Source organism: Neopelma chrysocephalum, unplaced genomic scaffold (assembly GCF_003984885.1).
Source record: "Neopelma chrysocephalum unplaced genomic scaffold, ASM398488v2 Primary Assembly neopelma1_71, whole genome shotgun sequence".
Taxonomy (NCBI): Eukaryota; Metazoa; Chordata; class Aves; order Passeriformes; family Pipridae; genus Neopelma; species Neopelma chrysocephalum.
Window position 1 is genome coordinate 6,172,809 of NW_020897731.1, and position 11,438 is coordinate 6,184,246.

An 11,438-nucleotide genomic window follows, 5' to 3' on the forward strand; every position below is an offset into this window, starting at 1 on the left:
CTTTTTGCCGTCCTTCCAAGTGCAAAGAGGCTCCAGTCAGCTGAGGAAACCAGGCCAAGATCTGGATCAACAGCGAGCGTAGCTAGGTCATGATCAGTGCAGGTGAACTGAAATCTTATGTAATCCTCCACCACTGGTATTTTTAACTGAAAATACACTTGTCCAGGTTCATGCACTCATTATGGGAAATGCAGACATTTTTCTCTGTTGCTTTGATTCAACAGTCAAAGCTTCATTGTTTTCACTATAGGTTGTTTCTTGACTGTGCCATGGAAATAGCTGCTATGACTCGAATTTCTCTTTTACTTTTGCTTCCCCTGCTGTGGCTTTATTTCTTTGCTCTGATAGATTTTTAGGGAATTTCCTTGGAAGCATCTTTCTCCCTTCCAGGGCTGCCCATACATCTTTCTCGTTGTGAGAGCCACTTCAGAATGAGGGCTCAGATCTGATGCTGGCCCTTGACTGGAAATCTGTAACACCCGTACGGGTCAATGCAGCTTTAGTGCCTCATGGCAGAGCAACCACCTTCTGCAAAAAGGCAGCACTGGGTCAGCTCTGGCCACGAGGCGTTCGCAGATAAATGGCTTCTACAGCAGCAGGTGCCTTGCTCGACTTGACAGGTCTCTGCAGAAGCAGGTTCTCTGAACCCTTGGTTGTGTCTCTGCCTGGAAGTACTTGGCAGGCACAGGCTGGCCTTGTGCTGTGTTTCAGGCTGGTGACAAAACTCCTCTGGTACCCAGATGTTGCTGAACACTGGTCTGCACTCAGAGGCTGTCCTGTGAGGTACAGCAAAAGGAAACTTGAGCATGACACAGCACACACTGCTCCCACCTGTGGGTATCCCACCCCCTGGGTAGGACTGTAGGCTACCTGTACAGGGAAGAGGGGCTGTGGCAGCCTGATTGTCTTAGAATCACAGAATCATCATAGAACGGTTTGGGTTTCAAGGTTAATTATCATCTAGTTACAACCCCCCTGCCATGGGGGTTTCACTAGACCAGGTTGCTCAAAGCCCCATGCAGCCTGGCCTTGAACACTTTCAGGGATGGGACATCCACAACTTCTGTGGGCAACCTGTTCCAGTGTCTGACCACCCTCACAGTAAAGAATTTAATTGTAATATTTAATCTAAACCTGTCTGCTTGTCTGCTTTCAGTTAAAAGCCATCATTCCTATGTCCTATCACTACATCACTGTCTTCCAAAATACCACTTAATACCTTTTGTTTGTTGCTTTTTAATCCAGAAAATTTTCTATTAAATCCAGTATATTGATACATTAAGCATCATATTAACCATGCCCATATGCAGTTCTGAAATTATCCTGAGGGAGCTCTAAACCCATCACAGCGTCTCAGCTGTAAGAGGACAGGGAAAGCAGCACCACATGTGTGAATGACACTTCCCTAGGTTTCTATTTTTGGTGGTGATGGAAGAGTTAAAGATTTGTTTTCCACAGGAAGAACAGACAAAACCAAACAGCAGTGACAGTAATTGCTCTGGCTTATTTTATTTTAGTTGTCAGTGGTGAGGTTTTTATATACCATCACTTTCCAGCACTTAATTGTTGTCACAGAGCCTCAGCTGCCAAATTACCTGTCTCCTGCTACGTGAAGGGCTCTTACGTCATTTGCCTTCTGAAGAAGTCTGGCCATTCCAGAGTTAAGGCTGTGTTATTTTTTGCTTCACACAGGTACTAAACACTTTTCCTTGTGTTAAGTATAAATAGAAGATCAGGTTGTCTTTCAAACAACTGAGCAGGCTGGTGGGAGAGGAGGCTGCTGACAGCAGGGAGCTGCCGCCCCAGCACTGCCAAGATTCTGAGATGTCACAGGAAAGCTGGGCAGAGTTAGTTGTAGCTTCAAGAGCGACCAGCTGACCTAAAAAGCAAGCAGGAACAATCCACCTACAAGCACAGTGGGCAAGGGGGGGGAGCATGGTGCATAAAGCTGCTCTGTTTTCTTTAAATAGAAAATGTCATAGAGATGAGGTCTAGGTCAATGTTCTGGCCACAACTTCCTTCTGCCATGGCACAATGATCTCTCACGGTACTCACACTGATCTTTCACCAGAAGCTCTGTGTTTTCATTGCCTGAGATTCTACCCTCCATACCTAAAGGGCTTCATACAGCTGAGTGCTGCTCTATTGCTGCAGAAGGCAGGCACTGGGGCTGGCTGGGTAATGCAGGGAAGAGGGGGCTGGCTGGGTGGTCTCTCCACATCTCACATTTTAACAGGTTCACATATCTCTCATTTTCATTTTATTTCCATCTGCTTTACCTTCAGGTTCATGACACCCTGGTGTTGTAATTTACCCAGAGATAATGGACAGATGAAGACTTAAGGGGAATTTTGTCTAAGTATATTTTCTGCTAGCCTGGTGCAGACCAGGGACTTCAACCAGTCTGCTGAGGTTTTGATGAATGCGCTGATCACCTACTGTTTGTGCTCCAGAGATAAAAAATCCTTAGTTACTCCATTCTATCTGAATTAAGACTGGTTGGTTCACTCAGTTTGTTGTCTCTGTGGCAAATGTGCAGCATAGCAAAGGGGGAAGCTGCCTTCTACTCACCCAACCAGAGGGCCTGGCTGTGATCTGATCTCCCTGCCCTGGGTACCCTCCTATGGACATGAAGCCACAAAGGGGAGAGTTTGGTAAATGTCCCGTTGTCTCCAGGACATGAAATTATAGGAACAAGACATTACTAGGGTACACACAGCTTCCATGTGGTCCTGGATCAGTTCACACCCCATGTCTGTAGTTTATAGAGCAGGAACATTCAAGGTCCAGGTACTGGTTTCAGATCAAGCATCTCATTTCCTGCCTTCATTCCATGAAAAATTTTCATCCTGCTGTACTGAACTGGCCAGCAGTGTTGGGAGATGCAAAACACAGATCATCTAGAATATTGTGTCTTGTCTGAGAAGAAAAAGAAAATAATAATGAGGTATTATAATTTGACTGTTGTGGTGTGTGAAACTGTCAAAAGAAGCCCCTTGTTCACACCCTGGTGAAGATGTGAGGCTGTGCCCAGTGAACCAACTGGTTGCCTCTGGGATGGAAAATATTTCAATACTTTGTTTTGAAAATGTGCAGAGATGTTAATGTTTAACTGGGAAGGGTTGCATTATCTGCCGTAATCAACAAAGTGCACCCACAGAGGAGTCAAACGGGACATTCTGTCTGTGCTTCACAGCTGTGTGAGGAAACAATCACAATGAACACAGTCCACCTCATGCAGAAGAATCACACAAACCCCACAGAGGCTGTTTCTTACATATGCTCTTGGAATAGGGCTTACAGAAGCTTCAGCTCATGTGTGGGCCTTCCACCAAGAACTGAATTTCCACCTTGAAGGTGAAATCTGGGTTAGCATGACACCATCTGCCTAACTTACCCATTTTGCATGAGAACATGATGCACTTGCCCAACATTTTGAGTGCTCTGTAGAGTGACTGGATAGGGAGACCATGAGAAAAAAGTGCTTCTGGGAACTACAGGAGTTTTATACTGAGTTCTTTAAAGCACATGAATAATACTTGCCGGAAATGTTACTTCCTTGTACAAGATAAAAGTTTCTTTAAGCAGAATTCAAACAACATTTATTTCAATAAATACTTTCAGGGAACTTCAGGTTTATAAGATAATTTGGTAAAAATTGGATTTTAAATGAATACTGAAAGGAAAAGACTGATAAATAGGCTTTTATTCACTATTTTTGAGTAACTTATTCAATGATAAGAATAATCAGGCAAAAAAATGTTTGGAAGTCTGAAAATTCAGAGATAGTATCCAGTGATTAATGTTGTCTCCTTTCCTAGTCACAGGTAGCTCGTGGCTGCAGTAACAGTTTCATTAAATTCCAGGTATGCCATCCATCCTGCCCTCCGCTTGCTGGTGCTTTGCCATAGCTCCTCTTCCAGTCTGCTCTGGGAACTGAATGCACCCCAGTCTGGGTAGGGGCTTTTTGGTAAATCCAGTTGCACTGCCTGCTGACATCAGGCTCAGATGTACAGCATCTGGGAAAAGAATCGGTTACCTGCTGGTCTTCTGGTCCCCAGCACAGGTGACCATACGGAGCAAGTTGTTTTGATTCTGCTGTTTTGCTTCATGGCTGGGGCAGGGACAAAGTTTGTGAGCTGGGTGTCGGGGCAGAAGGGGAGAAATTTGGCAGCCTCTTTACTACTGGAGTAAGGTGAGAAAGATATTTTTTCTTCTGTATACAGTTAAAAATTCAGATTTATTCTATGAACATATTTCTAACTACAACCCTCAGTATAAATGAAAACTTCCCTGTTGTGTTTATAAAATAAATCATATCTACACTGCTGGAAGGCAAAGCCCAATCCTGGCACAATAACACGTAAGGCAGGTTGAACCAGTTCAGCACAGCTGAACTTCTGAACCAGAGCTGGATCACATCCCACACTTTGATGCATAGACGGAGGTAGCCACATGACTTCCCTCACTAGACCACATAAAAACACCCCCAAAGACAGTGTCTGGAGCCTGCTTAGACCCCGGGGGCTGAGCATGACAGAGGAGTTGTTTCCAGAAGCAGTAGCCAGGTGACAAGCCAGAGAGGAAAACCTACAGCCATGTACAACTGTGGGATCAGTGAGAACTACTGGAAGTAATTCAAAAAGTCTTCAATGACTATATCTGAAGGGCAAGAGGGGGATGAATAACTATGGCTTTGATGCACAGCATTGATCCCTCCTGGCAAATCTCAGTAGAGCCAACAAGAGTGCTTTGTGTGTACTTGCCTAAAATCAACTTTTCTAAAATCTGAAGAGTGTAAGTGGTGGAGAAGAGACTGCATCCAGGAACTGGCATGTGGAGATGCTTCTGTCAGGTCCTTCCTCATCATGAGCCAGCCCAGTCCCACCTGCAATTAGTTTGTATTGCCATGGCCATAGCTAAGAAGTGTCTTTGTATCTGCTATCACTAAGTCTTGACCCAATGCCGAGTTGGCCGGGCATGGATGCAGCAATTTTACCCCGTGCTCCCTCTTTGGAAAGAACAGAAATGCCTCTGACTGGAGAGGCACTCAGAGGTTTGGCTTTCAGCCCTCTGTAAGGGCCTTTGCTACAGAAGGGTATCTAAGGTCTGCTTACTAGAAGAGAAAGCTGAAGACTTCAAAGGCCTCTCTAGCTTGCCATGGTGAAGCCATCATTTAGGCTGTTTAGCACCAAAGATTAGATTTGGGTGTTTTTCCAATAACCTACTGCATCATCATTTACTCACATTACTAATAGTCCAGCAGATCTTGATGACCTTTGCAAAAATAACATCAGACTAGATTGACATACTTGGGTTAGAAGATGCTAATCAATATCTATTTTGTTAGCCAATATGGTTATGTCTCCTGTTATTGTGATTTATTTCGTTATTGTTGACCAAAGGTGATTGAATGGGTGATAACAGTACTGAAAGTGGCAAGGGTTAATAAATGCAGATGAGGTTGTCATCTTATTACCAGAGTGCAGGAAGTGAAGCACAGCCATTTAATTAACCTAGTCGCAATGAATTTTATGCAACATGCAGTTAACACTTCATCTATTAAAACCACGAAGCAGATGGTTGTGAGCAGTTTTGTCTGCCATAAATAGGGTACCAATTTAAATTACTCGCTGCACAGGATTTTATAGGACAAAATTATCTAGATATTAAATGGTGAGATATTTAATAATCTCTTTCTTTTAAGTCATGCATATATCAGAGTCTTGGTTCAACAGTAGAAAACTCAATTATTTCCATGAAATTCCCAAAATGGAGAGCTTAAAAAAAAAAAAATAAATTGATGAATTGTCATTTCTTCAAACTCCAAGACCTTCAGTCATCATCTGTGCTAGTGAATATATACCCCATTATAAAGTTTTATCCTACTTTTTCTATCTGCCTAAGAGATTTTTATTATTCACATAAATGGATAATCCTAGTTGACTTTTAAAAGGCCACATTTATCAATAGACCGGTAGTTTCTCTCTTGCTCTTGAAAAACGATTGTGATAAATATTACAAAATTTAACATTTTCCTTTTTATTTCCCACAGTTAGGGAGAGTTATACGAGCACATGACTGCACATACGGGCAAGGGGGCTGTATATCAAGGGCACTGCAGGCAACTTAGTGCCTGAAGCTGAGTAACTGCTTTGCTTCCCTGTCTTTTATCCTAGGGAGGGCAATGTAAACTTGAAAAAACCCAACCAACCAACCAAGAAAAACTAAACACAGTTGTGTGATATGGCTTTATATGCACATAACAATTGAGACACTTCTGGAACTTGCCAGCTCTTGAAATAATTTCATGCACAAAATTGCTGCCCTCATATACAAGGCACAGGAAGAAGCAAACAGGCTCTTCTTGATTGCCTCAGGACAATGTGAAACCCATTTTTCAGCAGAGAAGCAAATGTTTGTTTGAAATCAGAGCAGAATCCCAGGAAGAAAAGCAAATCCTGAGACAGCAGAGCAAGTAGGTCGCTGCACACCCAGAACTGTGCAGTCCCAGGCAAGGGCAGAAAATTGTCTCTCCTTCAGAAAAAACAAATCTGACGGACTTTCCTTTGGCATTCTCCTTCTGCCTTGGAAGTCAATGGCTTGACAACAAGGCTGTGCTTCTGGTGAATAGGGTTCATTAAGCCCGCAGAAAGCCAGAGGGTGTGCATTCATTTGTTTGAATGACTCTCGGAGACTCCTTTATTTGAATGACTTTTTCCTTAGAGAGGCAGAAGGCAAGTGTGTCCTTTGTCACCTCCTCTGATTGCTCTGTCCACTGAACCGCTAGCAATAGCTATCAGAAAGTCTCCAGAGATTTGAGGCATCACAATTCATGACAAAGGACATAAATTGCTCTTTTCACAGATGACATCCTGCTTTATCTCAGTAAAACACAAATCTCTGTTCAATGCCTGAAGAAGTCCTGGAGCATTACTTCACTGGAGCAAGGCTTCATGGAAATATGACTAAATCAGAGGTGATCCTTACACAATCATCCAGTGAGATTTTTTTTCATTCTCTATGCTATTGACCCGCAGGAGAATTCAACTATTTAATGGTACCAGCCCCACCCTACTAAGCAAACTACCACAGTTCTTTTTCAGCTTTTCATATCAAGGTCAGAAAGGACTTCATTTGCTATTGAATGTACTAACACAGATTTGGTTCGGCTGTAACAAAAATGAGTCACATGGTCCTGACTGGTAAATAACATGCAAAAGAGACCAAGAATCAACTTTCTGAGGCTCAACAAAACCAAAATAAAAGTGAAGGCTTACCCTAATGGGGACATGTGATGAGCAGGCAGAGTTATTGCTCTCTTGGGAAGGGCATGCAGAGCTCCCAGCACCAGCCCCTCCACACAAGGAGACGAGGGGCACTTGACTACTCCTTCTTCCTTCACATGTAGTTCACAACCAAGTCTTATGGACTTCTTGAGGAGTACAGGCAGATCTAGAGACCACGCCATCACTTCTGGGAAAAGGACAATCGCATTACCTTTGTGCAGCCACACTCACGTCCAGGCCCCCACAGATTGCCAAAGCAGCAGACCACAATGCTTAAAAGGTAGGAAGGAGAGGACTGAGGAGCAGAACATGGTGTTTGTTCAAGAGCATAACCAAATAAACTTTGAACAGTTCAAAACTAATTTTTATCTGGTGAGTTAGTTCCTTCCTAGCAGTTGCTGCTGAAGAGAAGTGGATAGCCATGGTTGGCAACCATGCCCTAAGTCACAGAAGCTACCACTACTATAAAGGGGATCTCTGCCCTTTTTGACCCAGAAGAAAAAAAAAAAAGGCAGGTTAATACAAGTTTGACAGTAGCAGTTTTTAAGATGCAATGATTTACTGTCAGTCCACGCATACCAAAGCACATCAATATCCACAGTCTGATAGTTTCCCCTTTTTTGTAAAACATCATTAATAGGATTTCCTATAACAATAAATACTGAAATACTGTGAAACAGTTAAAAATATTGATTGGATATTGATGGATATTGATTGGATATTGATATGGATATTGATTGGATATTGATATTGATATTGATTGGATATTGGTGTGTTTGTTCAGATAGGTCAATACTACTGTTCAGTTTGAGATGCTGAGGCATTTCAAGGCAAAGTGACCAGCCTGGGACAACTTGGGTCGTAGGTCAGGCCCAGAAACAAACCCTGTCTCCTGACTGCCAAGTCAGTGCTTTATCAACAAAGTGCATTGCTCTTTAGTATATTCATTTATAATGCAGATTAGGTGGATGAGAGGGAAATTTAATCATTTAGAATGACTAATAACTATGCTAATGTGTTCAGATAAAATAAGCATTCACATATGCTGAAAGCCTTTATAGTGTAATAAACTTCTGTTATCTTTTGAGGCGTGTAGTACTTTGATTTTCATATACCAACTCCTTTTTATTTCAAGTGCAATAAAAACATATTTTTTAAAAAGACTGCAAAGCTGAAAACTACTCATTTCAGTGCTTTTGTGAAGTGCTGACAAACTACTCAGAATAGTGGGCTCAGCGGTTTGGGGTTTCTTTGGTTTGCTGGGGTTTTTTGCTCTCTGACAGAGTGTGTCAAACCAATTTGAAGACTTGGACTTCAGAGATGCCAAAGAGCTTTGAGGATATTGATTTCAATGACTGTATAGAAACACTAATCCTCTTCGAAGTTACTTTTATTTTTCTGCATATGATCAAACACATTTTGATCCCCTGTCTAAATTTCTATTGTTCTTCCACATAACACAGACACCTTTATACAATATTTTAAAAAGTTTTTTCTCTGCTGTTGCAGGGCCTGTTGCTAATCACTTGCCATGATCTCTGGTACAATGTGTGACACTCGCAGCCTTTCCTCTGGCTGCAGTTCCTCTGTTATGTCCTTCCCACTGCAGCCACAGACACCAAAGTTATAACTGCTGAGGTGCAGGTCAGGCTTAATGTTTCAGGAAGCAGATCCCTTTTGCCTGAAAACATCTTCAAGTTGTTGATGGTGCAACCGGCACAGGGGGTCAGCCCCATAGCCCAGCAGCCTGTTTTATTATGGCACGGCCTTGACATCCTTGGGAAAAAACATGATGCTGGTTTTTTACTCTTGTGCTGCACTGTGTTTTGGTTCTCCTGTATGGAGCACTTCAAAGGCAGAAAAGTAAGTAAGTGAGAAGTCATGGGAGAAAATAATCTCAGAGTCATACAAAAAAAGAAGCTAATATTCACTATTAATTTCAACCTGCACTGAAAATGATTCAATTCAGTTTGGAGAAAATCTTGTAAGAAAAAAGAAGTAGACCAAATGCACTAATATTATTTGTTTAGTCTTCTTCCCTTGAGCAGAATGAAATATCAAAATATCTTGTCTATAAAAGGAGAGAATCACCTGGAAGGAGACAATAAATGACCACATATTAAAGACATCATCAAGACCAATAGAACGTCTTGGGGCCTGCTTTTCCCTTTCAATAGGACAGTGAAGGATAACTAAAATAAAAAAAGCTATAAAGCAAGGGTGTCTCATTCTGGATGAAAGCACGAGCCTCACCAAAATCATTAGAACAAGAATGTACCCTAAAACAAGAAATGGGGCCTCTCTACCTAGTTGACTTTTGTGAATGAGCACAGAGAGCTCTATAAAGGGATGGCTGCCAGCACAGGGAAGGCACAAGTGCTGCGAAGGGCATCATCAGGGAAAAATTAGAAGATGAGTCTGCTGAAGCTGAAGTAGAAAACAGAAGGAAGGCTGACTGGGAAAGTGCAGATCTTAGACAGTTTGTCAGAAAAATTGCTTACCTGTTCCCAGCTCCGTGGTGATGCACGGGTTATATTTGGCACTTGAGATTTTGTCATTCGCACTCCACTAAGTATTTGCCTGTGAGAACCTGTATTTATATCACAAGGTTAATCAGTCATGCTGCAAAGCAGTGCCACAGAATCAACATGAAGGGACAGACACGTCCAAGTCTTTAAATACTGCCAATATTTTCTAAGCTGACCATGAAATCCAGATTCCAATGGCTGTATTCTTTACACGGAAGAGCGATGGAAAATAAAGGGTGATGGAAGAATTTTTTTGTATCTAGCATTTCCCTGCAATCATGAAAATAGCCAGGAGGGCAGACAGCACGCACAGGCAGAGGCTATGCTGCCACAGGAGCTGGGAGTGCCTGAGCAGCCCGTCCTGGCACGCCAGGCTGGATGCCTCGGGGTGGTTAGAGGCTTTACAGCGGACAACTGGGTTACGTTCCTCATCTGGCACAGGCTGAACCAGTGTAGATAACAGTCCTCATCTGCTTTTTTCAGCTCCTTAGCAGAAATGTCATAGATAAGTGCAAGGTGTGAGTATTTAGGAGGAACATTTCCTTATCTTTTAATTAAGAATGTTACAGAGGCGTTTGGTTTTGGATTTTTTTTCTTTTTGCAAGGTAGGTAAAATAGTAGACTTTTCCAGTCTAACCTTTTATAGGCCAGGCATGTGATATGTGGTGAGAGCCATGAGAGGCATTTAAATTATCTCTTTTGAGACCTTTCCATGCTTATTTTAGTTTCAATAGAATTGGGTCTGTTCCATATGTCCTGATTCACTACAGGATGCTTTTCTTGTCAGAGGAGTGGCTCTGTTTGATCAAGATGGTACTGACCTCATTTGTGAAATCAAGTATCAACTCAGTGTATGAGCAAGTGTCTTCCTAGCACAGCTTCTAACAAAAAATCTTGAAAAAGCAGTTCAATACAGCTTCTATTAAGAGTTAGCCAGAAAAAAAAAGAACAAACCTTATGTAATGTCCTATCCCATAGACATTTAATTTTCCATTCACCTGATAAAAATTTTAATCAGAAAAAGCTCTCATCTGAAATAAAAGCACTATCATATTTTTAACACTCTTAGGCTTCTGCTGATGTGAGAATATAAGATGCTGAAATAGTAATAGTAAGACTGGATAGTTCTTGTTTTTGTCTTTGTGAGTGAGAAAAATTCTACATAGCTATTATCTGCATGTTCCAGTACCCTATTCACAGATAGGGAAGCTAAGGGAGGAGTTTTACTCCATCATAACTGACCAGACATTATCAAGGTGTATATGCTATGTGAACAACTCAGCTCTCCTTTGTTTTAACAGCTGTAATGTTTGTAAAGCTATGCCCTGAATTGTAAAAATATATATCTGAGGTATCCTTAATTAAGAGCTGTAAAAATATTGGTTAACTACAAGCTATGACTGTATTTAGATACATGTTTCCCTGAAGAATGCACTCACCAGGGTAAAAATATTAAGAGTTGGTTTATGGCATTGCTGTTTCCCTTTTATTTCCTCATTCATGTGCATGTGGAATAGGAGAGAAGGGCTGGGGATAGGCTGAGGAGGGGATTATGTGTCCAGGTAGATCCAGTGGCTCAGCAAGAGGGTATAACACACTTTCCCTGCTTAAGAAAACTTTG

At 41.9% G+C, this 11,438-nt stretch overlaps 1 long non-coding RNA gene across 1 annotated transcript; it reads right to left on the minus strand.

The window, feature by feature from the left end:
- Positions 1–9,053: 9,053 nt before the first annotated feature.
- Positions 9,054–10,081, minus strand: LOC113969137. The gene is made up of 3 exons (XR_003534768.1): positions 9,972–10,081; positions 9,791–9,879; positions 9,054–9,136 (listed from the first exon to the last, which is right to left on the minus strand). It is a non-coding gene; the product is annotated as an uncharacterized LOC113969137 (long non-coding RNA).
- Between the last annotated feature and the right edge of the window lie 1,357 nt (positions 10,082–11,438).